Here is a 26,020-nt window from a genome sequence, read left to right on the forward strand (position 1 = left end):
CTACAGGGACAGTGCTTGTGGGGTTGCACCAATGAAATAATAAGGAGACCGAGGGTGTGAAGTCTTGCAAACTAATTACAGTGTGATGAATTTGTCTTGGAACAACAAGCAGCATCTGAATGCTGCCCTGTCTCTTTGACTGATTATACTGAACAACCTCCAGCTTCATCCATCATGCATCTTTATGGCTTCTTTGGGGAATGGTTTGCGAGTGTGCACAGTAATTGCACACAAGTGTGTTTCCATGAGTGTGCACAGATTTTTACACACACACACACATATTTGTGGGACAACCAGAGGATTGGTGTGTATTTTCTGTGTGTCAGGAGAGGTGTGGTCAGGCAATTAACCAGCTGTGCTAACGATCATCTCAGTGCAGCATCACACAATGTTTTACAGCACCATCCAGCACTTTACTGCTTTTGTTGTCACGGTGATATAGTGTTCTCCACCATAAAGTGCTGATACTGGTGATTGTTTTGGCCTCTTCACTTTTGTTCTTTTTACATATTTAAACACACACATATACACAAACACGAGAACACAACCAATGCAAATGTGTTTAATCTGTTTAAACACACACACATCTACATTACCAGTCTTTTATGGGTTGTGTGTGCTTTATGGCTGGTGTCTACTGGTCTGCCCTGGGACCAATCTCAAGCCATAGATCTCCCTTATCATAAAATGAGCATGGTGTGAAATAACACAGTGGTGGCCATGCTAGAAATTCTCCATCCACTCTGGAGATACCCTCCGTCATGGAAACGCCAACCACAGCAGTTATTTCATGCTACTGCAGACAGCGTGACACATAAAATGAGTTATGTACTTTTGTGGGAAACAGGCTTTCCAATAATTTTTGGCAAGTTTTAGTTATTTTTTTATATTTTCAGTGAACCTAAGAGGAAACAGCAATTTTTTTTTTTTGTTTTGTTTTCTATAAGATATTTCATCATTTTAAAGAGCATTAGAAATTTCACTTCAGTTGGACATTCTTTGTTCTGTTTAAAAGAAAATAAATAAAAATCAGTTGTTTTTGATCAATTCACCAAAGAAACATTGGTTGCTGCTGGGGCTATAAGTCCTCCTTATTTTTTTACTTAGGAGTGTAGTAACAAAATTTAATAACAAATTCTCACTGTTGAATAAAAATTGTGAAAATGTGAACAAAGGTGTCACTTTTAATAATGGAGCAAAATTAACAATATCCCAGCTGAAACTAAATCTCTGCTTGTTGTTTGTTTACATGAAAGCTAATATGAGCCATGAAGCACAGCTAGCCACTACAGTAAGTAGCTATTTGCATTTTATTTCAAAAAAGGATTGAAAGTCCTACTCTACTGCTGCAGCAGTTTATTCAGTGGGCAAGGGGATACAAAAAGATACCTACTGACAAGATATATGAGCAGTTAAGCAATTTTTATGGTAAATATTAATGACTGAAACATGTCACAGCACCTGCCACAGCTGATGAATATGCTGTTAAAAAGATCATTTATTAATAATTGCATCTTATCTCCCCAGAAACTTAAAACTATCGTGCTCTTACTAATGAAGGATGTACTGTCTTTTCCTGCAAGTGGTTTTTAATGGACCTTTCATTATCGTCTAATTTTTATCAGCAGAGTCATTTTGGTAATAGCTCAACCAAGAAGAGCAGCTGTTGCCTTGGGTTTCTAATTTAAGAAAAATTAACTTGAAATGAAGTTTTATAGTTGCAATAAAATATCATGAATATTCAAATTTGTATAATTTTTGTTACCATTTGAAAAAAGATTTACTTTATAGAAATATATCGCTACCTTTTAATGCTACCATAGACCTTTTTGGTTCTACATCCAGTTACTCTTTTGTTTCCTTCAGCAGCAATATTCTAGGTAAAACTTTTTGCTTTTGCAACTTGCGGGATTATTAAACACTTTTCTTTTCCTGTTTCAAAAACTACTCATCTGATCCACTTTGTGAGCGTTGCTCTGGGGAGTAAGACCTGATCTTGTTCCAGTGATTGATGCTCTCATTTTGTCATCTTAAAACTGAAATGAATATACAGCGAGGGTTCATAATGTGTCAGAAGATTGTCTGAATGCATTAGTGCACTGGGGGTCCCCAGAAGCAACAGATGCCACCCCTAACAGACCATTAACACAGTACATGTTGGACCACAAACGTATCCTTACGGTGACATTAAGAAAAGTTTGCTGACAATGATCTCATTAATGCAGTTTGTTGGCTTTTTGTTGATGATGTACAGTGTTCATGCAACTGAAGTCTTTCGCCCCCATCTGGAGAAGCCAGGTTTTTGGAAGCATGTTTTAAAAATGTGAAGCAGTAGAATGGCATTTATATGTACGTATATTGCGTGTGTGCATTCCTTTCCACCTGCCTCAAAGCCTCCAGTTTTCTGGTGCTGCAAGGAGTCTTAATTAATCTCTGTCATTAATAATTTAATCATGGCTTTTTGTTTAATAAACAGTTTGGCAGTGATGTATTGCAGCTGGGTCAGGTAATTTGATTGGCGGTGGAAATGAGCCGGCTATGCATACGTCTCTCTCTCCCTCTCTGCCTCTCTCTCTCTACCCTTCTCTCTCTCTTTTTCTCCCAAAGATATTACTGCTGGCATTCAGCAACAGAGAGCATGCACACACTACAGGGGGAGGGCAATTACGCTAAGATGCCATAATGATCAGTGATGGATGTAGAGGGGGCACATTTCAGCTAATGAAATAACACTGAAAGAAAAAATGGGCAAAGAAATTTTTTTAGAATTACTTTATGTTACAGAGTACATTTCCATCACTGTCTCTTCAACTATTATTAGGGGATCCAAAATGGGATCATATGCTTTTTTTGTCCTCTTCTGAATTATATTTTTTTCAGATTCAGTACATAAAATGGACCTGATTTCCAAAATGATATTTTAGACATTTTTAAATATAAGCACTAGATGGCACTCTTGAACAATCTGCCTAAAAGTATAGCACTTCAAACTTCTTTTCTTACTTAACTTAGTTTCACCCACCTGTATCCATTATGCTTAATCATGAACACCAGAAATACGTTTAAAGTGTTCCTCTGTGGGCCAGCTTGACTCTTCTTACACTTGCAGACATGGATTCAACCTTGGCCAATTGAAACATAAAGGCTTTAAATTAAACCATTATGCATGTTGATTTTGAAAAACATTAGAATATGAGCACTTTTGACAAATATTCATTGTGGTAAGATCATGTAAGTTTTTCTTAAATCAATGAAAATTCAACATTATGTATGCCTGGTCAGCTCAGCTGGTCAGAGTGTGGTACTAATAATGCTGAGGTCATGGGTTCAATCCCCACACTGCCCACTTGAAACTTCAAGTTATTCAGAAAATAAACACTTCAAAATACCAGAAGGCTTTAAATTAAACCATTATGCATTAATTTTGAAAATTAATGCATATTAATGTTCATATTCATCAGAATATGAACACTTTTGTCAAGATCATGTAAGTTTTTCTTAAAATCTATGAAAACTCATCATTATGTATGGTAGGTTGGCTCAGCTGGTCAGAGTGTGGTGCTAATAACAGAGGTCACATGTTAACGTTAGTAACGCTACTTACTTAGTAACACTACTGAGTAACTGAGTAATGAGCAATCTAACGTGTTGCTATTTCAAATCCAGTAGTCAGACTACAGTTACTTATCAAAATTACTTTGCGTTACTATTTTCTTCTGTAATTAAATTTTATTTCCTCTACGCGTCTTGGGGAGGAACCGTTGGTCCTATGCGACAGTATCAGGAGTGACAAACACATAAACAATGGAAGGAAAAAGGAGATGGACATTTAGTTGCTGGAAAAACAGAAAGTATTTTGAGTTTCACTTAAAATACTAATGAAGGATGTACTGACTTTAGTCGCTTGCAGACTTTAGTTTACACCCCCACCCAAAGACTCTGAATGGAGATTGATGTAACCTGTAAAAAGAACTCAACCCATTCAGAGAAAGAAAGAAGAAAAAGGCTAGAGTCGTGAGAGTGCGTCGGCAACTACGTTGTCCTTACCTCGAACATGTTGGATAGAGATATTAAAAAATTGAAGCCGCAGAGACCAGCCCATCAAACGGTGATTTTTATTACGCATGCAGTCCAGAAAGACTAAAGGATTATGGTCTGTAAAAATGACCCCAGATCAGCTGGAACCGCCTACATACACCTGGAAATGTTCTAAAGCCAGGACCAATGCCAGTGCCTCCTTTTCGATGGTGGAATACCATCTTTGATACCCTTACCTTTCCTCTGGATTTTAACATCCCTTTTTTGGAACTTCTAATTGGTGCTTATTGGAAGTGGAGGCAGCTGGCCAGTGTTTCCAGAATGACATTACATCCAGCTTAAGATGCACCGTTTTTTCTCACTAGCAGTTCATTCCTTTCCGCCTCTCTGTCACCCTCTTCCCTTTCTCCCTCTTTCTAACCAGTTATGATTTTGTTAAATAAATCCCATTTTAAGTTATCCCATGCGTTGCTTCCCTTTGATTTGTTATGGTTCTAGAGCCAAACCATAACAATACTTGTTGAGTTTCTTTGAGAAATAAGAAACCGGATGTTCCACCCCATCAGTACCATCCTGTAGAAGGACAGCTCCGATGCCGGAATCACACTTGTCCACAGCCAACTTAAACTGCACATCAAAACGAGGGGCAGACAACACAGGAGCGTTAACCAGTAACTATTTAGTTTGCTCAAAAGCAGCTTGACACTGGTCAGACCAAATAAAAGCTACTTTAGGGCTAAGTAGGTCCGTTAAATGGGCAGCTACAGATCAAAAGTTTTTACGGAACCCCCTATAGTAACCAACCATCGCTAGATAGTGGCGCTCAGTACGGCTGGTGGGTTACAGAAACAGACAAAATAGCCTCTACTTTAGCCTCAACGGGGCGTACATGACCTCCCCCCACCCTTTTTCCAAGATGGGTTACTGTCGCTTGGCTGAATTGGCATTTGGAAAGATTAACCCTCAAATTTGCCTCACTCAGACGCCCAAAATCAGATCTCAAATGTTCAATGTGCTTAGCACATGTAGCAGAACAAATCACCAAATCATCCAAGTAAGCCTCACAGAATGATAAACCGGACAAAACCACATTCATTAGCCGTTGAAACATTGCTGGGGCGTTATGCATCCCAAAAGTCATCACCGTATACTGAAGGAAATCATCGGGTGTGACAAAAGCAGAAATTTCCTGGGCTCGTGATGTTAAGGGTACATGCCAGTATCCCTTCAGCAAATCCAGCTCAGTCACAAACTGGGCAGCCTCCACATGGTCCACACTGTCTTCCATATGCGGTAGTGGATAACAATCCGGCTTAGTCACCTCATTTACCTTCCTGAAGTCCGTACAGAAACAGTCCTCGCCATTGGCTTTAATAGTTAGGAGGCATGGCGAACTCCACGCACTAATGCTTGCAACAGCAAGTCCATGTTTCACCATGTACTCCACCTGTTTTTTTAACCAGCGTCACTTGTCCGGGTTCACTCTGTAAGGATGCTGCTTAATAGGCTTCGAATCACCAACATCAATATCATGGCTGAGCACACGAGTCTGAGTGGGAATGTCTGCAAACAGCAACCTATAAGACTGGATCAAATTAATGACATCAGCCTGCTTGGAAAAATCAAGGTGAGACAACAAGAGAGGTAAGTTTTCCAACACCTCCAAATTTGGAAACTGTCCTTTAGAGGCATCCGGGGAAAAGACGTCGCCTTCAGATTCAGCACTGGACAGCTCCTCCCGTGCGCCCGCACCTGCACCGACGCATGCGTCAGCTCATTCACTGGAAACACAACTCACCACTTTAGTCAGAGAGGGTGCATGCTCAATGTAAGGCTTCAGCATATTAATATGACATGGGCGTGACGTCCGCCTCCGATCAAGAGTAGAGACCATATAATCTCTATCGCCGACCTTCCTCTAAATCACATAAGGACCACTGTAGCATGCTTTTAAGCTGGAACCAGGAACCGGAAGTAATACCAACACTTTGTCACCAGGCTCACAAACTCTCATGGCAGCCTTTCTGTCAAATAAAGACTTCATTTTAGCCTGTGCAGTTTGAAGATTTTCTTTGGCTATCTCGCACGGACGGCTCAGCTTCAGTCGAAAGTTACTGACGTAGTCCAATAAAAATAACAAAACGGTACAGCAGGGGGCCAACCCTATACAGGGCCATCGAAGCCCCTGCTAGTACCGGACTACAAGAAAAAAGAAACTACTGCAAAGGAAAAATCGAAAACAGGACAACCGGTCCCACCGGGTCAAAATCGCAACGAAAAAAAAAACAGCAACCAAAGAAACGGCTAACAAAAAACTAGCGTATGGCTGCGCACCATGTCAGAACGCATTGTTGGGAGTGGGCATCGCCCTTTACCTGGCGCAACCCAGCCTATTTATAGGCGGTCCAACAGTGTCACAAATTAACGGGACCAAATTACAAAAAGAAAGAACTGTCCAAACTCCAAAGTATATTAAAACAACAAAAGAAATCATACAACTAAAGTCAATACAAAACGATCAAAGAGAAAAAAAAATAGACAGAAATAAATACAATGTGCCGAAAGCACATAACATGGATGCAAACTCAACTAAAAACTAATCTGTTTAAGGTTGTATTTAAAGCACTATAAATTACAAATTTATTGACGGAACTTGACTTACTGTTGTGTTTTCATTATTGAATCTATGTTGCAATGTATTTCTGTGTTTGATTTGATGTAAAGCACTTTGTAATGCCTTGCTGCTGAAAGGTGCTATACATATTCAATGTTTTTTTGACCCTGTTCTTTGCGCCCCTCTCAAATGAACTATTCCCTAGAAAATGTCAGTGCAGGAATTTGAGTGGGAAGCATTCAAACAAGAAAAAAAATGACCTCCCAGATTGTTTTGACCCCTGCTTGTTATCTTGTTTCTTTTTCTTTTGTCTCCATGCTTCATTACCTGCAGCGTCAACAACGCAATCTGCCCAGCTAGATGATGGCACATTTATTAGCTGACACTGTTGCTGAAAAGCGCATATGTGTTTTAATACCAAATAAAACTGCCATAAATATCATCCTGAACATGTTGTGCAAAGTGAATCACAGCCCAGCAAGAAAAACACCTAAACTGGTGTCTTTGTTTCTCTTCCTGACTCTACCACTGAATCTTCACAATCTTAAGGCTAAGTTGTTTTCCTTCCTGTACTTGTCACAGCCGAACAAATTCAGTGACACATTCTCCCCCTGAGAGAAATTACTGCCTCATTGAACATGTGATTAATACGACACATTGTTCTGAAGTTTTGGTTTGATGAAGATGTCAAACACATATATGAGTATGTTTTCTAAATCCCTAGAGGGATTACATGTGCATAAAATGACGGTGAAAGGTGTTGAGCTGTCTTGTCTGTTTTCACTGAAATGTGTGTAAAATGCTACATTTTTGAGTGTGCCAGAGTTAGACTAACAAAAAGGCTCATTAGTTGCTGGAGTCACATTGGTGGGCGAAGAGAGGGCCCAACGTCCCTCTGGAGAGAGATTGAACAGATGTTTACTGAGAAGAGAGCGCACCATAAAACAGATTCAAAACCTACAGTAACACACACTGATGCACAAACTCCATTAACATGACATGAACTTTCCCGCATGCAGAAAAAATAAACACAAAAACTGACACAAACATATGTAGAGACTTACAAAACGCAGAGGGGCCCACTGAGCACAGAGGTGTGAGCTGTCAGCAACACACAGACAAACTGCAAAATGCTTAGCAGATTATTAGTCACATTTGGATTAAGTTTTTTAACTCTCTTACAGAACAGCTCTTTATTTAAAAACCATTTATTGCAAATTAAAAAAAGAAATTATGTGAAAATTCTGTTCAAAAGAGGATAAAATGTTCTCTTCACTGGTCAAGAAATAAGTCAGTTTGAATGACTTATGATTTATTTTCAGTCTAAGTGAGATTCCACAAGGTGTAATTGAAGTTTCTGCTTTAAAAATGGTTAAAAAAAAAATTAAAAAAAAAAAGAACTTAAATTGGCCAGGCTGTCACTGGTAGGGAATCTTGACTCAACCTTGGACTTTACCTTAAAAAGACCAAGATATAAAGACCTTTTCTTCTAATTTTAGCATTTAATCTTTCAAGGGAATCTTTCCACATGTCACATCTTGATTTGACAATATTTACCCACCTAACTTTGCAAAAGTTCTAAAACATCTGTCAGACTGCGAATAAATCTCTTGTTCACAGCCTCTTTAGGTGCCACCACTGTCTTGACATTAATCCTGCAATCTTTGATACAACACTCCAAAACGTATATTTTCAAAAATCAAAATGGCTCCATGAAACTATTCATATTTTCATCACTGTCGATAAAAAAACAGATTTATCGTAAGAAAAATCAACATTTTCAAAAAAAAACATTTTATCAACAGATAAAGTTTACATGAGTAAATACAAAATACAGTATTCAAATGAGGATTTTATAAAGTGAAATTTTTGTGTTGTGAAGTCATTTCTTGATTTTGTAGCTGTGGCAGTAATCAGACCTGAGTCTAGTGAAATTAACAAAAAAATGGATTAATCAAAGTTAATTAATGATTTATCGAAGGTGGGCAGAATTGTTTTTGCATATGTTTATACACTACTGTAAACACATCAGTCTGAATGCTATGAACTTCAGTCTGCAGACTGTCATTCATCCTCAACAGTTGCAATGTAATACAGAGGACTTTCTCTGTGAGTTGGTCAGAGAGTCATTATGTAATGATTGAAAGGATGAAAAATTATATCTAATAAAAGGAATCAAACTAGTTTATTAAAAGGAGTTTGGTCGATAACATGTATGCTAAACTGATAACCATGATAATTTTGAACACATTATCATGCAGATTATTGAGATTTACATCTGTGTTTAGTAGAAGGACTGAAGTTCCCCTGTTTTGTGCTGTTGTTTGTGACTACTCTAAAACTTAATTAAGTCAATTTATTATAGTATGAGTTTACGTTGAGTTGAAAAAAGCTGAAAACTAATTAGAATGTGTTTAGAACCATTCTCAATACTAAAATATCTATATTTTCTTAAAGCCATACTGTGACATAAGCGCTGTGTGGTTTTAATCACAACTATAATTATAATCCATTACTAAATTTTCTTATATTGATAATCCCTATCATGATATGTTGGAGATTGGAAAGTCACCGAGTTGGAAAGCAAAACAAGTCAGAGACAGAAAATAGCTGTGATTCATTCCCTAGTAACAACTGCATAGATGTGTTCAAGACAAGACCCACAAAACATGCACACATCCACATGATCAGGTTTCTAAACTAGTATCTGCTTCAAAACAATACTGTTATTATTTTTTTACTCCTCAATAAAACTTTGCAATTTTTAATAGTCACACTAATGCAAACACAGGTGAGAAGCTAACTTATAAAACATTTTGTGAAGTAAAACAGATACAATCCATTCTGAACGAAAAAAAAAAAATCAGGATTATTTAATTAGGTTATATTCTTCTTAGCAGAAACCTCGGGATAATCAGCACCAATAACAGGTACAATGAGCTTCATTATGCAAAAGTTAGAGGGAGACAGAAAGAACCTGATTTCTCACCAAGCTCTAATTGGTGCAAAGACAAAACTAATGATCGTTAAGTGGGGAATGTTACCCGCAGGCTAACTTTTCTCACTCCATAAGGATATGATACATAATTCATAGCTAACAGCTGAGTGAATGAGGACAAAGAGAGAAAAAAAGAGAACAAGAGATGAAAGAAAGCCAAATCAACGGAAATATGTTTATAGAAAAGTGTGAGCACATGTTTATATATGTTCTCCATGATGGATGCACACAGGAACATGATTGCAGCGTATACATTAGACTTTACATGTGTGTGCCTTCAGTTTACAGCAGGCTGCCTGGTGTGTGAAACTTTGAGGTGACAGAGAGCCTGTGAGAATAGTTAGCAGCCACCAGACACACAAATTCACTCGCAGAAACACACTGAAGAAGCAACAAGAACGGCAGCTGTTGCTAATTAAAGATTCATGCTCAAATTCCTGTGAAAACTCAGTGTGGCGATAAACACTGGGGACACGGCGATAGGAAGGAGAGGAAGAGGAGGGAAGCGAGCGACAGACAAAGAGGAAGAAAGACGTAGATGGGGAACGGAGATCAGCAGGAAGGATGGGGACTATAAGCTGTTTTCACACATGATCTCCAGACAACACCTGGAGAATCTGGTCCTGAATTTGCCCACACATGCCCTTTACATGTGGAAGATGGAGCAGGATGATGGGAAATCTCTGTGCAGGATGCAGTTCATAAGAAGAAATGATACTGGTATGCAGGAGGTTGGAAATGATGCAAAAACCTCTGTTGTAATCGTGGAGTTTTGTTGACAGCATGCCAAAAATGGCAGGCAAGAAACCTGCTCAACCCTAATAACGATCCCCGTTTTTTGTTGACATTGCTATATTTTCTGAAATGACTGGCAGCCTGATAAAAGAGTGGGAAGCAATAAACGAGCAGAAGAAATCTATGAGAGACAAAACACCACTAAGAATCCACTGAATTATTTGCTCTGTTTACACATGAGCTATTTTGGACATTTTCTAACTTTGATAAAGGGAGTTGACAACTACTGAATGTGAAGATATGCTTTGCACCTCATGTGGTTTGCTCACATTGGCAAACAGAAATCCTATAGATCAGGGGTGTCAAACTCCAGTCCTCAAGGGCCAGTGTCCTGCAACTTTTAGATGTGCCTCTGCTGCACCACACCTGAATAAAATAATTAGGTCATTAGCAAGGCTCTGGAGAACTGATCTACACAAGGAGGAGGTAATTAAGCCATTTCATTCCTGCGTTTTTGTACCTGTGGCACATCTGAAAACTGCAGGACAGCGGCCCCTGAGGACTGGAGTTTGACACCTGTGCTGTAGAATAGATGGTCCAACACTGAGATAATCAGTCAGCAAATGCCAAAACATATAGCTTACTGTTAACTTATAATGTGACTGAAAAGGTTTTTGAGGCAAGAATATAAATTGATTTGACTGATTCAAAGAACATCCTACTAGTATGGATAAGTGTTAATGCAAAAGCGGACAAAAACGCTTATATATATATATATATATATATATATATATATAGTGGTGGACAAACAACAGAGGAAAGCCGTTGTGGTGGATGTGGCAATACCAAGTGACTGCAACATCAGGAAAAAGGAGCATGAAAAACTAGAGAAATACCAGGGCCTAAGGGAGGAACTGGAGAGGGCCTGGAAGGTGAAGACCACAGTGGTGCCTGTGGTCATCGGGACCCTCGGGGCAGTCACCCCCAAACTGGAACAGTGGCTACAACAGATCCCAGGAACAACATCAGACATCTCAGTCCAGAAATGTGCAGTCCTAGGCACAGCCAAGATACTGTGCAGAACCCTCAAGCTCCCAGGCCTCTGGTAGAGGACCCGAGCTAAGAGGAAGAAGAATCACCACCCGCGGTGGGTGAGAAGGGAATTTTTTTTTATATATATATATATATATATATGTCAGTGGATGGAAAGTATATGGACAAACAGATTAAAGAACGGACAGTGTGACAGATACTTGGACACATTATTTAACAGGTTTTAGACAACAGGATTGGAAATAAAATCTTTAAATATATTTGACATTTTTTTCTCTACTACAGTTTACATATTTCTAAGACACTTGCAACAAAGTCTGTACCCCCAACAAAGATCCCAACCCTCTAAAATCAGTCTTACCTTAAATCAACAATGCAAACCTCAATGCCCTATAATCGACAAGAAAAATGTTGATATTTGAAGCTTAATCAAAGAATTCATTTTTAGCACTAGTTAAAGGAAAGTACCTTCAGTATTTATAGTTTAAAACAGTTTGCAAGAAGAAACCAAAGAGCATTACTAACTATTTTCTCTTGGGTAGCATGATGTATTTTCCCAAAATTCAACAAAGCATTTTAACCCTGTTACACAGAGACATTAAACCATGTTGCAGGTCTTAATGTGATTACACAGAATGTAATGATGAACCTAGCTTTGGGGTAAAACAATGTCACTCTGTTTTTTTTATTTACCAACAGCTAAAAAGTCACTCAAATCCTAATCAGCTTGTGTGTAATCCACAGATGCCACTCTAATGCTGGAGCATCATTTATAGGGGTTAAATTAATCTCAATAATTAATCTCTGTCAGTCTGTTAATCAATTTTTGGAAACATTCAAACAGCAGGTGAGCTGCTTGGGACCTGAGAAAAGCAAACATTGAGTTTGGGGTGAAAGATGATCTCATTTTGGTCGTATTCTGTCATTTCTTCTATTCTCCTTGACATGTGAGTTGCAAGATTAACAAAGATGCAGCTAAAATGTGATCCAAGTTATTATTTTACGAGGACATGAAACCACAAAAACACATATCGGTTCAATATGTGCTTTGTTGATCTATATAATGTCCAGAAAGAACTGTAGGAGTATGTTGTGCCTTCTGTGTTTTACTTGCTTTTACTTTTAAAGTTGATTTTGTTACCAGTGCAGGTTGAAATCATCCCTGGTTACCTGTTGGTACATCTTTGGTTGTTTTTCATAATAATAATGTCATTAGATTTGTTTTGTACAAATTTATTTGGTTCACAATAATACCGCATCCAAAGAAGGATTGCATATTGAACAAAGAGAAGTAGAACGGGTAACATAAACCAACCAGTGCCCCCTTTACCTGGTTACCTGAGAAGAAAGCATCTACTGACTAAACCATTTTCCACCGAAAAGTGAAAATCATTAAAAAAAAAACTTTTAATTGCCACAATTATCATTTTGAGCTTAATTACAAACATTTTATTCTTCTGTATACTGGAACTAGGTCCCAGTGGAGCTTTTATAGGGTTATAAACCTATGATAAGGCTTATATTGCTTACAAAAATGTTCCCCTTTAGTTTATAAAACACATTTAAACTCTCACTGGATGTAATTTCAGCTTGAAAAAGGAACAAGGGGGTTTATTTTGTTAACAGGTTTATAGTCAGATCATTGTGTGGCTTTAAAACATAAAATGAATGAACAAAATGTTTTAAATGTATTTTCTGGCTATAGTTTTGTACATTTTGCTGGAGGACTGGTTGAAACCATTACAGCTTTTTTCTTGACATTTCCACTCGATCAATAATCATACATGGTTTTTTTTGAATACCCTAAGTGTGCCACCCGGTGTTCCATGAAGTCAGGGAACCACGTACTGATCATCTGCAAAACGCACCCAGGCTATTTAGTCTCAGAACAATACAAATATAAGGTGACATTTAAGAATCCACATTTATTTAACTACACATTTTACTTTTACATCTAAACACAGAATCACACTTTGGGCTCTAAGGAAATAACAACATATTGATTGCTGTTTAAAAGTGGATTGGGGCCATTTTGACACAAATGTCAGAATAGATTAGCTGACATGTTTATAGGACGAAAGCAGACACAAATTCCACAAAGATACAATGCATTTGCTGAGATAATAGCACACACTAGTGATACCACACTGCTTGCATATCCTTTTTATTTAACAAGCGTTGGTGTTCAGATTTAATTGTAAACAAGCTGTAAGACAGGGATGGACACTCCTGGTCCTTGAGGGCCGGTGTCCTGCAACTCTTAGATGTCTCCCTGGTCCAATACGCAAAATTGGTAAGCAGATAGCCGAAAATCCACTTGGTATTATTTCAGGGAAGATGAAAATGTATGCACACCAAACTGTTCAGATTTTTACTTTTTAATTTCTTTCCATGTCACTGTAATGTGCTGCTTTTTGGTAGTGTCCCGCATGAAATCACAGTGAAATACACACAGTTTGTGGATATAACATAGTAAGTGGGTATAAGGTAGTTTAACAGATGAATGAAAACTACGTTCATAGGCAAAAAAAAAAGTATTGAACCTCCACAAACCATATTAAAGCTATTTTCAAGTCATTTGTCGTTACAGTTTGATGCCATTTAGATGGAGGCATTAGTGAGTCCTGCTTGGAGACTTGGCCACTGTCATTTAGAGTCATTTCTGCTCCAGCTTTGCACTTTTGTTTGATTTGTGATTTGGTTTATGAACCAGCAGAAGCTTTAATGGAAGAGAGAGACACTCTCTGATCCCTATTATCTACCTGCTGCCATAAAGAGAGGCAGGTAGAAGCAGGAGGAGGACAAGAGGAAAGAAGCTAAAGATGACGACCAAGCCGTGGCCCTCATTATTAAATCCCATCAACCAGAGGAAAAAAAAGCCTGGGGGCGACAGAAAAGGAGGGGAAATATATCTGTAAATTGAACAAGAGAGAATAGCTTGATGTTAATGATAAGCTAAAAAGTATCTAGAAAGAGTGATTTAAAGTTAAACGAAAATACAGCCTTACACGGAAAGGGAGATGAAAGGAGTAACAGGCCAGGTCTCTTATGTGTATGTGATCGGGGATGAAGGAGCCCGGTCAGCCTTCATAAGCCATTGATTTACACAATCCCACTCACCACCTAATATTTCATCTGTGCTACATTTGCAATCTCCCATCCAGTGTGGCCGTGAGCCATTACTGATGGCCAGGATCACAGCATGGTGGCCCCCTCGGAGTAATGAGATAGAGAGAGGTGGAAAGTGAGAAATGGGGCAGGCAGGAAGGACGAGGAGGAGGGGAAAAAAGGACAAAAAGGGGAGGATAATGGAAGAGGAGCTGGGGATGGAGATGAGGGTAGATGGAGGCTTCTCAATGTGCCATTATGGAGCACGAACAGGATGAAAAGAAGAAAAATCTAACGGACAAAACATCTCAGAGATGCAGATAAAGACAAAGAAAAGGAGAAAATGAGAATTGAACAAAAGTACAGGTTGAGGAAAAAAGGGATGAAATAGGAGGAGATTGATTTTCCCTCATTATGTTTCTTTTCAGAGTAAGACACTAATTCCCCCAGCCCTGCTTCTTCTCATGCTTTAAAAAAAAAAAAAAAAAAAATCTAATAAAAGATCGCACTAGCCTTCTTTAGTCCCCTTGACATAAAACATATTACAGATGTGTTTCACACGAAAATGAACAGATTATGAAATAGTTTCAAACAGAAAAGTCGTATTTGTGGTTGCTGTCCCTGTGACAGTAATTGTAATGTGTGATGTACATCCAAGTCTATTTTGTTTGTTCTTTAGTACATGTTGTATCTCTGTCATGTCCTTTAGAAGTTCTGGTTCTTCTTGGAAAATCATGTTTACCAGTCAGATGTGATCGGTAGAAGCTAGAACTCTAAAAGTATGTGAGCCCTATAATTGGAAAAAAAATGTTTTAATATACTACTAAAAGTTAAATCTGCAGTAAAGCAATAAATCATTACATGATTAACTCAGATGGATGGGGAAAAATTGCAGGAAGAAAAGCTTTAAACTAATATCAATTATTGATAGGCAAGTTGGACAGAATTTTGAACCCTCATTTGGAAAATCTCTCACTGTTGAATTGTGTGAAGTGAATTCTGATTCAATTAAATCAGTAAACTTTAATATATATATATATATATATATATATATATATATATATATATATATATATATATATATATATATATATACAGTCATTTTAATTTACCTTAATTATTTTTGATAGTTTCTATTTATTTACTTGAAGCTCATCATTTCACTATACTTTTCTGAATCTTTACTGCAAACCCTTTTGTTCAAAAAGGGATCTGCAGTTCGAAAAGACGTTTTTGGTAATAAATGTACAAAGAGAAGACATATGGTTGAATAAAGATGAGCCCAGAAGCTTTTTTTATTTCTTTCTTTTAATAAAGTCAAGACAAAGAGAAGGCTAATCTTGCCATCATATATCAATTTTCACAATCTTCACAAAATTGTTCACTTTTTCAAAAGCAGGCAATTTTGTAACTTTGTGGCATTGATAGAAGCCCTTATCATTCCATCTGGATAACATTTGATTAAGTCTCTCCCTTCATCCCACCAGAAGTCACACTATATTGCTGTAGAGGTAATTTTCTACTTCTAAAGCTAATTAACCCAATCAGAGTACAAAAGACCTGCTGAAGCCATTACCCAGCATGCACAACATTTACAAGCCAAAATTGCAAAGAAACTTTAATTATCCTTCTAATTTTCAGCAAGGTGATTTGTGCTTAATTTTGATCTGAATAATTATATATTCAAGACAAAATTATTTTGTTGAGATTCATAATTGAATGCATATTTGTTTGTTCTTCTGACTTTTTCTTTTTAAAGAAAAGTTAATTAACCACCTACAGTACAAAAGGATGGAAACCAAACTAAACTTTTATTGCAAACTATGTTTTTTCCAAAAACAATCTATCTATCTATCTATCTATCTATCTATCTATCTATCTATCTATCTATCTATCTATCTATCTATCTATCTATCTATCTATCTATCTATCTATCTATCTATCTATCTATCTATCTATCTATCTATCTATCTATCTATCTATCTATCTATCTATCTATCTATCTGTCTATCTATCTATCTATCTGTCTGTCTGTCTGTCTGTCTGTCTGTCTGTCTGTCTGTCTGTCTGTCTGTCTGTGAATTTAGCTTAAAGGACCTCAAAAAGCAACTCCTCCATCCGTCATTTACGAAAATTCAAAAAAATTGATCAGTTAATTTAATTTAATATTCTGGAAAGTACGGTGAACCTTTCCAAATTCTACCAAATTTACTCCAAGAGCACGCTGCTCACTCACCTATAAGTTCTTATAAGAATCAGGAAATACATTTGAAACCCTGCAGGTCTTATTTGCCCGAGTTAAGGTCAGTTTTCATCATTCAACAATGAGACAGAATGAAAGAAAGGTTCCGAGGAGAAAACCAGTTCTGACCAAAATGAAGCAAAGGCTTGTCTCACAATTTCCATCAGATATTAAAATATGAAACCCAGCAGTCTATGCCATCTAAGTCAGAAATTGTCTTAATCATTCTATATTGCTATCCAAGAACAAATTGTGATCATCTGTACACAGTTATGTTTATGATTTTTTTTTTTAAAATAAGACATTTTCCACTATTAGTGATGAAAAATGTTTTTTTTTGTCCACAGTTTTAGCACCAAAGCTTAGCTTCAAATCTGAAAATAAATGTGAAACGTTTCTGGGCTTTAAAGTTTCTTTTTGGGAATGTATTTCACAAATACATTTCTTTTTGTCTTAAATGATATATGAAGACTAATGAATAAAATAAAACCCGAAACAAAACATTTTAAAAAATGCTACAAAGATTTTCTGTATGTTTTTTTAACTACAGTTGGTCTTGTGTATTAGAAATATCTGATCAGGTGAAAACCACAGCAAAGGCAAAGATGTGTGATTTTTGCAAGAAATCAGAAATGTGCACTCACAATAGACTGGTGCACCACAGAGAACTATATAAATGAACTGGCAAAGGAAATGCTCCTCAGATCGTGCCCAGAATGAGTGGCAGGGCACTCTGAACACGATTCAGTCTAGCCGTCACTGTAGGAACAGTGAAACCTGAATGGAGGGCTCTGATAGGCCCAGTGGGGAGGAGATTGCTCTGTCCCTGATTGGATGATTAGGGGCTGCAGGGGCTCAAATCAGCCGTTTTCAGGAAGAGAATAGTTTGGTTAAGTGGATTGGCACTGAGCGTGCACTGTGTGCTCTTTGTGTGAGTTCTGACGGTTGTGTCTTTTGCGCATTTCTGTGTTTAAATGTGTGCATTGGTGGGTCTGTGTGTTTTTATGGGTGTGTTCAGACACAAAGGAGGGCTCAGGAGTCAGGGAGATTGGTGCGAGAAAAAGAGAACAGCCAGGTGGTTTCAGAGGAGGAGAAGGGTGGGAACAGTTGTGGGTCCACTAAAATTGACTGATGGATGGATGGAAAAAATAGAGGAATAGGCAGAATGAAAAGAAAATGTAAGAATAAAAGGTCTACATAAAAAGAAGTACAAAATAAAATGCATTTGGCTGATTTTAAGCCCACTGTGTCAACTCTCATTTTAGATTTGTAATTTTTGGACTTTTTGCTGTAAGTCAGAACAAATAAAATAAGTTTGGTGCCTTGATATTTATTTTTATTAAACTATATTAAAGATTGTAAACCAATGACTATATATTTTTTTTAAATCTATCTGACATATTTAGCTAAAGCACCTTGGAGTATAACTTCTTGACTTTCCACTGACTAATTTCTCACATGAAGAAAAGGAAAAGGAAGAAAAGCATGAGCATTTCTGGGTGTAAGGATTTATTTATACAATTGTCAATTTAATCAATAATAAAATGAATGAATAATTAAACTAAGATCTACCCACTAATGACTTTTGAGTAAATGAAACACAATAAAAATTTGATGTAATGTAATTTAATCAATACACAAATTAATGAATACAGAGTCAGTTTTAATTACTGAAAGACAAACATATCGAGTTTTCAGTGCTTATAGTCTAAATTTGAGCTGGTTTTTTTTTTTTTCTAAATTTGAGTTCATCCTGCTAATAATTTGAAAATTTTGAGTTTTGCGGAAAATACTCAAATTTTCCTTTACTTGAGTAAGGAAAAAAATTATTTACTCATAAAAAATGAAAAATCAAATCAGCTTTCAGCACCCGATCCACCACAGCAGAACAAGGAAAAAGCCCTTTAATTGGTGTGCTCACCGTAGCTGCAGGACCATATGTTGGACAGGTGGTCAGTAACACAAGAGAACCACATACTATCCCACCTCTTTTTCACTCTGTACACTTCAATCTTTGCAGACAGAAACTTGTTTTCTGCAGAAATACTCAGATGACTCTGCAGTCATCAGGGATATCAGAGAGGGACAAGAAGCAGTTATCTTATCATGAATGCGGAAAAAACAAAGGAGGTAGATTTTATGAGAAACAGAAATAGATCAAACTCTTTGTCTCTGGTAGAAAAATAGGAGGCTGTGGAGCAAGAAAACTGAAATATGGATGACATAAAAACAACACAGTGCTTTCAGTCAGAGGCCTCCTCAGGTCTACTGTGAGACAAACTGCTACAGGAGATTCCTCCTGTTCACAGCCGTAATTTTTACAGCAACTCTTTGAAGAAAAAAGTATTTTAGAAATGAACTAAATTAACTGCTTTTTTATATTTTCCAAAGTCATCTGCATAATGTAGGTGATTTGATCAAACGTTTGGTCCAGCAAGGACATTATGAGAGAGAGCTAGAGAAAAGCTGATCTAGTAAGTGAAAGGTTAAGTCTTAGGTGTATAAAAGTGGCTACACTAGAGTTTAAAGTTCTTCAGACAATTTGAGTAAGCACACATATGTGTACCAAGTATGGAAGATAGGCATAAAACCATTTCCGTACTCATTAGAACAAAAGACGATTATTATGCTTTAGATCTGTCTGTATAGCCATAAGCTGATGTTTCGTTTTGTTGAGAGTATTACTTTATATCTTTATGCTGTAGATAACTCCTAATTATTCCATTCTGATTATATTTGATTAAGCCATTCTCCTCACACTCTAAGAAATTACACAATCTCTCAGAAGGAGTAATTTCCTACTTCAAAAGCTGATTAAGCCAATCAGAGTACAAAGGCTCTTGCCATGACCCAGCATGCATGACGTTTAATTATCTAAAATTGCTAACAAAGTTTTAATTTTCTTGTTCTCTTGTGAGGGGCTTCTCAGTTAGGTGGCCAGATAAGTTCACCATGAGTTTTGCATTTAGATTTAGAACTGTGATTACTGTGATATTGCTGTAGCTACATCTTAGAAAACTTGACTAGCTCACACAATATCTCCACCATCAGTCAATTTGCCTTTGCAGATTTGTTCAGTATATTTTTTCTTCCATAAACGCATGCCAATAAAAGTTACATAACTATATATGTAGTCGTAGGTTGCCATAACAATATTTGAATGTCCTAATCCCAACTGATTTATGCAACCACTTTCACCCAAGCCTTTTGTTCATATCAATATACTGGACCTCTATTATTTCTGTGTAGTTGTCAAAGATAATGCTAAACATTTATAAGTATACTTGTGACCTCTGTGACCTTTCCTTTTTTATAAGTTACAAAGATGTCAAGCTTCTTTCTCATGTCTTAGAGATATTTTTTCTTCCCATATGCTTTTGCAGTTCCAATTTTTAAGTTTTCTTTGCATAACCACATAGTTATGCAAAGAAAACTATATTATACATATTTTTGTTTTCTACTCATATAGAAATCAGTCGGTAGGTTGAGTCATATCTTCGTCTCTGCTTCTCATTTCCTCTTCTGTTCTTGCGTTGCATATTTTTTCTGAGGGCAGAGCAGTTCCTCTTACCTGAAACTCATTTGCTCATCATGCCACCTGACAACCAGTGGGATTCCCTGACATTGCCAGATGGTTCATCAGTAATTGCACTGATCTAGCTTTCCTTGTTTTCTGAGTACAAGTCAGGTGCCGGGTAAGTTTGACTCTTACTGTTCTTGTGCTTTAAAATCACTTACTATGAGTTTATCTCTTGTTAAGATATGTTAAAGAATTCTCCTCGATCATCTTGTGACTACAACACTCAATTTAAAACCTCTTTAATGGGGGATTCTTGTTAAATTCTCCAAATTACAAATTAATTGTCCAAATTACATCCACTCATCTGCCTGTCTATCCTTCATTGTCACATCTGGAGATCAGCAAGTGTCCAATTCACCAACTTACCAAACCCAGAGTACTTTTAAGGATGCACAATATGTCTTCCTGCTAAATTAAGAAATAAAACAATCAAATTTCTCAAATCTTTACTTCCTGTCATATGATTCTACAAACCTTCAAAAGAGCATCAAGGCTACGCTGCTTCTGCCGTTCAATATAGAAACATTTTCACAAATATTTTTGCTCAGTTTGAAACTCTAATTTGTTTGTGGGTTCTGCATCAGAGTTAAAAATATTCAAACAAGACAGTCTCTTTTGCAAGAATTTCTCTTATTTTATGCTGATGTTGACATGTGTTTAAAATGAATGAAAATGCATCACATTTCCACACAAAGGAGTGGAAATGTCTTCCACATCAAATGTTTGACTAGAAGAAAAACATTTGGTTCACTTAAGAGTGTAATGTTTTGTTGGGATGAGGTTAGGACAGGGAACATTACTTTTGTTAAATCATCTCATAAAATTTTTGTCTATGCTTATTGATCATGAGATTAAACTTCTACACACTATGCACATGTCACCACATAAGGTCAAATAATTATTAGCTGAAATAATCAAAAAGGAGGTCAGAGTGTCTCTTTAAGTTACGTCATGCTGAAGTAAGTTCATCTTTAGCAGTACAGACAGAGTGCATGGATAGCCTAACATGAGATTATGTTATTATGTTTGAGGAGCAGTTGCTTCCATTCCAAACCAGGGATGTCTACTATATATGTGGTTTTATGGTGCTGTGTTGTTGTTGCCAAAAATGTTTCAACATTTCCAAAAAATGAATTGCAATCCAATTTAGCTGGTGATTAATTAGGTATGCAACAGTGTAGCACTGGAATCCTTGTTAAGATAAGGTAGTGTGTCTTCTTATGTTATTAAAATCCAAGGCAGCAAAACAAATGTGGGATAAGACTATTTTTAGTGTTGGGGATTATAATGGATTTTGCAACTTGTGACTGTTTATGCAAGTTAATTCAGTGTAATTTAATTAAAGTGAATCAAATGACTGTTATCTAAATATTATGTCTGCCCTTATATTAAACATGTAACAGAGTACATGCACTTTAACAATTACTTGTTCTCACCTTCAAATTTAAAGTTTTATTGAGCTATGTATTAAATTATTTATTTTGACATTTTTTTGTGACAGTACTCTCTGAGACACTCATCCTGTTTGTCCTTTTTACTGCAACAAGAGCTTCCTTTCCTTTGCAATGTTTCTACTTATATTTTTCTTCTTCAAAAAGAGTCTTTTTGCCAAAAGAAGTAGATTTTGTTTTAATGACTTAAATGAGTATTGCAGAATAAACATCCACCTCTCTGTCATTTGAACATTGCTCTCCTTAATGCTTCCTCAGCACACACACACACACACGCATGCACACTCAAAGAGATACAGGGACTGATTGTGTGTGAGGTTGCTCTCTGTTAGCACCTACGCCACATGCAGTGGGTGCCATTGTGTTGCCATGGTAACTAAGCATAAACTGAGTTGTAAGTCTTGCCTGCATAGCTAACACAGTAGGAGACACTCAGCACTCTGCTGGTCATACAGCACGAGCAAATCTTTTTTGAACTTGAATCCTAATTTAAGAAACAAGGCAGTGTGGTAAAAATCCAATGTTTTCTCGCATCCAATTTGGACTGATAAGAATGAATGTTGCTTCAGAGCAATGCTTCCTTTGTAACTCAGTTTTTTTCCTGTGTCCACTTCACTTCCAGTTAACATAATTTACTCAGCTCTCTAATATCAGGCATTTTGTACCATCTCAAGGTAAAAGGGATTTACTGACCTGTGAAGAGGCGTGGCATTTGAAGATAGAGATTAACGAAAGACAAGCAAGTATTATTACATAGGGAGAAGCTGGAGTCATGTAGTATTTATGAAAGAAAAGGATAGATGAGCAGAGAGTAAGGCAACTGAGTGATGAAAATCTTTTAAAAGGTCATTGTGTAGCCTTGTCTCTCAGGGGACAAATGGGTCCAGACCCTTTAAATGTCTCCTCTTTGTTTGGAAAACAAGACTAAACAAGAAAAAAATGTTGTTTTTTTTCTGGCTTTGCAAAGCTTTGGACCAGAGTTTAAATCATTTTTAATTAGAAACCTTTCTGTTCAAATAAGCTAATAAGCAGGTGTCAAACTTATGTTCACTTTCTTTATTTCCACTTTATACCACTTTACATAGTTATTAAGGGATTATTAAACCTTTGAATTGTAAATCCAAATCTCAAAAAAATAATGAAGTTGAAAACAAGGAAAGACAAAGTCCAATTATTTTAAATTCAGACAATTTACATGAAAAAGTTTGTTATAAAAATAATCAGGAAATTAAGCTTAAAACAAAACATTGTAGACAGTGCTTATTGCTTTTTACTATTGTCTCTAAATATGTAGACTGATAGAAATACTGTAAACTTGATTATAGGAAAAGTTGGGGGTTTGGGAAGAGGTGGGCACTGCAGCTCACCTGAAATGAGGATGGCTTTGTTTTGAGCAAGACAAAATGAGAAACATGGCATTTAGATAATGGACAATAGGATTACAATGAGTTTAATAGGTGGAGAAATTATATTTACCATCACAGTTGTCCTTTATCGAATTTGCGCGTGCACCCAAACTTATAATTTTAAATGTCTGCTTTTCTGTGTGATTATGTGTGACTCACACAGAAAAGAATCTATGACACTCACTAGTGGCGTAGTTTCAGCAAACAACTTCACAACAAAAACACATTTTTAGTTCTTACCTGTGATTCATGTACAAAAAAAAAAAGAAACAAAACCAGCAAAATCCAAATTGAAATGCAGTTTTCTAAACTAAGATATGTTCAAAACACAGCTATACAATTTCACAGCAAACTACTGTAATATATTTATTATCACATAGCTCATGCAAATGTATTTTAATATTCAGCAATTCCTGAATGTACAGCAGTCAGAAATGGGAAGTGAATAAATAAAAAGAAAAAAGAATAAATACAAATAAGGCTTTTTAAAATACCTATTTCCATGTTTACAAATACATTTTAAGTGCTGCGATGATTTATTATGTTTTTTCTTTTAGTGTCACATTTAAATATTTCAGATAATCAAAGAATTTTCAGGATAGACACCAATAACCTGAGTAAATACAAGATACAACCTGGTCCTTTGTGAAAGCCCTTTTTGCTGCATTACGGTACACATTTGTGGAAATTATATGTAATAGTTCAGCAATTTTCTATTTTTATTTTTTTTTTATTTTGCTCTTTGAGGTAAAAGAATGGATCAATTTGTTGTCGTTGCAATCTTCAGGGGTAATGAAACATTTCACATCTACTATTGATTTAGAAACAACATGATTCCTCCCTGATACAGTAAGATATTTTAAGGGGTGTCCCTTTCTTATGCTATTGACAGGACTTTTGACTTCTACACCAGCTTTGTTTCAGACTGAAGAGTGCAGAATGGTAGCTTTATGCACATAAATGCAATTTACTCATATGGGCTGGACTGAATGAACATATTTGTGTCCATCTGAGCAGTCTGCAACATAAATCTAATGCAGACATAGAGCAGATAGCAGATGCACAAATGAAGCAAATATTGCAGTGTGATCATGTATGACTGACTGTGATTCATTTACACAGCAGACAACCAAAACCTGCCCCTGAAAGAAAATATGGTCAATTTAATGCTGAAAATAAAGATCTCTATTTAAATTAGACATTTGAACAAGTTGGCCACATTCTTTATATTACATGTTAAGTGTTTTTGATCTTTTTGAAGTAGACCTATGTATTTCAAGGGTCAGATTTCCACAGAAAATGTGGAGAGGGTTTTGTCAACCTTACACTACTTGAATGTAATGCTGCAATTTAATTTAAAATTGTGAATATATATATTTAAAGCATTGATTAAGTATGCACTCATGGGAAAAATTAGGACATCCCAAGAAATGTCATGTTATTTTGAAAGAAATGTTGTCATATCATTGTGACGGGGGGGAAAAGGGTGATTTGGATGTTTATCTGTAATTAAATCACTTACTTCTCCAGAGATTGAACTAGATTAGACAGTGGCCACAAAATCCTCAACAAAAAACAAAAAAACAAAAAACAAAAGAGAGATATTTACATGTTAACATCTAATATATTTTTTATAAATGTATCTGGAAAGGAAGGTATTTTAAAACAGGTACACCAAAATTGAACAGTGTTTTGTTGATTCAATAAAGGATAACTGACATAATTTAAGCTAGACTCTTGTGTGTTAATATTTTAGGGGTTTTCATCTGAACATCTTTTCCAAAGCGTGCCACCTGATGTGATACTTGTATGATTTTTTGACATTTCATATAACAGTGAAATGTGAGGGTGCCCTAATTGATTCCTCTTTTTATTATTTACTGAAATTTAGCTATAAAATATGTTGGTTGTTTTTTTTTTTTTCTTGCATCCTCTCTCTTGCTTTCTTTCTTCTGGTTTCATATGTACATGTTTTCATTACCGTACAGCCACATGTAGCCTTAGAAGGAGGTAAGAATGAAATAACACCTGAGCTGTAATGAAAGGAAAGAAGATGGAGAAAAAAACAATTCATCAGAAATGTGAAAAGATCTGAAAGGTCAGTGTGCTGTTTGAACGTGCATATGTGTGTATGAGTTCAGGCTGCAATCACACTTGAATGCCAAATGCCTTTTCTATACAATAAAAAAAGGTTCCTTCATTGATATATGTTCTTTTTGTCATAGATTTTTAGCTCTCTTTTTATAGACATGCTCAGACCTTTACTTGATTAGATTAAGTTAAAAAAGGCTCAGATGTTTCCAGTATTCATCAACAAACCTGTCACTAGTCAAGGGAAATAAGTTTAATTGTAAAACACATTTGGCTCAGAGAACTCACTCCCTCAGAAAATGTTAGCTATAAATGAGACCAGGAGAGGCAGTTCATGACAGTCATATAAATACGTTTTTAAAAGTGGTAGGTTGCTTAGCATAAAAATGTTCTCTTCTTGTTAGGTTTTTCTATCTTTTTAGCCATATTTATGGTAAACATCTGGCTTGGTTTCTACAGTTCAGATGTGGACTTGTTTCACTGGATTTAGGTTTGATTTCATTAAGGTTCAAAAGGGATAATGGTATGAGCAGTAGTCGTTCCTTTTTATAACCGGAAAAATACACATCCATGACAATCTATGACAGCTTGCCATTCATGGAGTCATTGCAGCCTATCAGCAGGCCCAATAGGCAACAAATGGAATAAACCAACACATTTGTGTTTTACACACACACTCCCCCAAAAGGGCAATTAAACATAGA

The sequence above is a fragment of the Gambusia affinis genome, linkage group LG11, assembly GCF_019740435.1.
Source record: "Gambusia affinis linkage group LG11, SWU_Gaff_1.0, whole genome shotgun sequence".
Classification (NCBI taxonomy): domain Eukaryota; kingdom Metazoa; phylum Chordata; class Actinopteri; order Cyprinodontiformes; family Poeciliidae; genus Gambusia; species Gambusia affinis.